This window comes from Petromyzon marinus, chromosome 23, assembly GCF_048934315.1.
Source record: "Petromyzon marinus isolate PM22_M1 ecotype Great Lakes invasive population chromosome 23, UKy_Petmar_22M1.pri1.0, whole genome shotgun sequence".
Taxonomy (NCBI): domain Eukaryota; kingdom Metazoa; phylum Chordata; class Hyperoartia; order Petromyzontiformes; family Petromyzontidae; genus Petromyzon; species Petromyzon marinus.
Genome location: NC_133689.1, coordinates 32,377,702 through 32,379,977, shown reverse-complemented (window position 1 = coordinate 32,379,977; position 2,276 = coordinate 32,377,702). Strand labels below are relative to the sequence as shown.

Here is a 2,276-nt window from a genome sequence, read left to right as displayed (position 1 = left end):
ATTGGTCAGGCGGCACCGGTGTCAATTTGGTGCTTAACAAGGTCAGTCCGGCCCACATCCGAATCGTGCTCACTGAACACGTCGGCGTCATCGCTCATGAAAACGTTTATTCTGAGCTCCTGGTTTAGCCCCGAATGAGTGGCATCAAACAGTATTTTACAATAAAATATTGATCCCAATGCAGTACACCATATCGACGTGAAATTGGCAGGTGCACTCACTGGATGAGACGAAGTGTAAAAAGCGACCCATCCAGATACAACAATGCAAAAGCCTACAATACCTGGTATTCCCAGGCAGTCTCCCATCCAAGTACTAACCAGGCTCGACTCTGCTTAGCTTCCGAGATCAGACGAGATCGGGCGCATTCAGGGTGATATGGTCGTAGGCCATGCTTGGAAAGACCTGTCGCACATTCAGATGTATAAAACAATCAACATTCAACTATACTTCTGGAGGTCATCGCTCATAAAACCTTTATTCTGAGCTCCTGGTTGAGCCCCGAAAGAGTGGCATCAAACATTATTTTACGATAAAATATTGATCCCAATGCAGTACACCATATCGACGTGAAATTGGCACGTGCACTCACTGGATGAGTCGAAGTGTAAAAAGCGACCCATCCAGATCCAAAAATACAAAATCCTACAACACCTGGTGTTCCTAGGCAGTCTGCCATCCAAGTACTCACCATGCTCAACCCTGCTTAGCTTCCGAGATCAGACGAGATTGGGCGCATTCAGGGTGATATGGTCGTAGGCCATGCTTGCACACACCTGTCACACATTCAGATGTATAAAACAATTAAAGTTCAACTATATTTCTGGAAATCATCGCTCATGAATACGTATATTCTGAGCTCCTGGTTGAGCCCCGAATAAGTGGCATCAAACAGTCTGGATGAGTCGAAGTGTAAAAAGCGACCCATCCAGATATAACAATGCAAAAGCCTACAACACCAGGTATTCCCAGGCAGTCTCGCATCCAAGTACTAACCAGGCTCGACCCTGCTTAGCTTCCGAGATCAGATGAGTTCGGGCGCATTCAGGGTGATATGGACGTAGGCCGTGCTTGCAGAGACCTGTCCAACACTCATATGTATAAAACAATCAACATTCAACTATACTACTGGAGGTCATCGCTCATGAAAACGTTTATTCTGAGCTCCTGGTTTAGCCCCGAAAGAGTGGCATCAAACAGTATTTTACGAGAAAATATTGATCCCAATGCAGTACACCATATCGACGTGAAATTGGCAGATGCACTCACTGGATGAGTGGAAGTGTAAAAAGCGACCCATCCAGATCCAAATATACAAAAGCCTACAACACCTGGTATTCCGAGGCAGTCTCCCATCCAAGTACTAACCAGACTCGACCGTGCTTAGCTTCCGAGATCAGACGAGATCGGGCGCATTCAGGGTGATATGGTTGTAGGCCATGCTTGGAAAGACCTGTCGCACATTCAGATGTATAAAACAATCAACATTCAACATAACTTCTGGAGGTCATCGCTCAAAAAATCTTTATACTGGTAGGAACGAAGTTGTAAACTGAGTGTACCAGCCTGCAATAGATTAATGTGTCCGTACGTCCGTCCGTCCCCTTTCAATACTTTAACGAAGTGAAATCTCGTGCTGTTGGGTGTATAAAATCAGTAATAGACAGCGCAGAGACTTGTCCTACCAGCCCACCCTGCAGGGACCTGTTTCTGAGCTCCTGGTTGAGCCCCGAAAGAGTGGCATCAAACATTATTTTACAAGAAAATATTGATCCCAATGCAGTACACCATATCGACGTGAAATTGGCAGGGGCACTCACTGGATGAGTCGAAGTGTAAAAAGCGAGCCATCCAGATCCAAGTAAACAAGAGCCTACAACACCTGGTATTCCCAGGCAGTCTCCCATCCAAGTACTAACCAGACTCGACCCTGCTTAGTTTACGAGATCAGACGAGATCGGGCGCATTCAGGGTGATATGGTCGTAGGCCATGCTTGCAAAGACCTGTCGCACATTCAGATGTATAAAACAATCAACATTCAACTATACTTTTGGAGGTCATCGCTCATAAAACCTTTATTCTGTGCTCCTGGTTGATCCCCAAAAGAGTGGCATCAAACAGTCTGGATGACTTGATTCGAAGCTTTCGTGACTGCAAGAATTACTCTTTGTTTTTTTCGGTAAAGTCACGTATAAATAAAAAATAATAAAATAACAATAGCATACGACGTTTCGGTTGCAACACAAGCAGCCATCATCAGGTACAGAAGAGCTAA

The 2,276-nt window shown here is 45.1% G+C and overlaps 4 non-coding genes and 1 pseudogene across 4 annotated transcripts; all 5 read right to left on the bottom strand.

Moving 5' to 3' along the window:
• Positions 1–271: 271 nt before the first annotated feature.
• LOC142925988 (5S ribosomal RNA) lies at positions 272–390 on the bottom strand. Its single transcript, XR_012942912.1, has one exon. It is a non-coding gene; the product is annotated as a 5S ribosomal RNA (ribosomal RNA).
• Positions 391–642: 252 nt separating this feature from the next.
• Positions 643–761, bottom strand: LOC142928446 (5S ribosomal RNA; annotated as a pseudogene).
• Positions 762–947: 186 nt separating this feature from the next.
• LOC142927141 (5S ribosomal RNA) lies at positions 948–1,066 on the bottom strand. Its single transcript, XR_012944066.1, has one exon. It is a non-coding gene; the product is annotated as a 5S ribosomal RNA (ribosomal RNA).
• Positions 1,067–1,319: 253 nt separating this feature from the next.
• LOC142927069 (5S ribosomal RNA) lies at positions 1,320–1,438 on the bottom strand. Its single transcript, XR_012943993.1, has one exon. It is a non-coding gene; the product is annotated as a 5S ribosomal RNA (ribosomal RNA).
• A 432-nt stretch (positions 1,439–1,870) lies between these two features.
• LOC142927499 (5S ribosomal RNA) lies at positions 1,871–1,989 on the bottom strand. Its single transcript, XR_012944423.1, has one exon. It is a non-coding gene; the product is annotated as a 5S ribosomal RNA (ribosomal RNA).
• Positions 1,990–2,276: the final 287 nt, after the last annotated feature.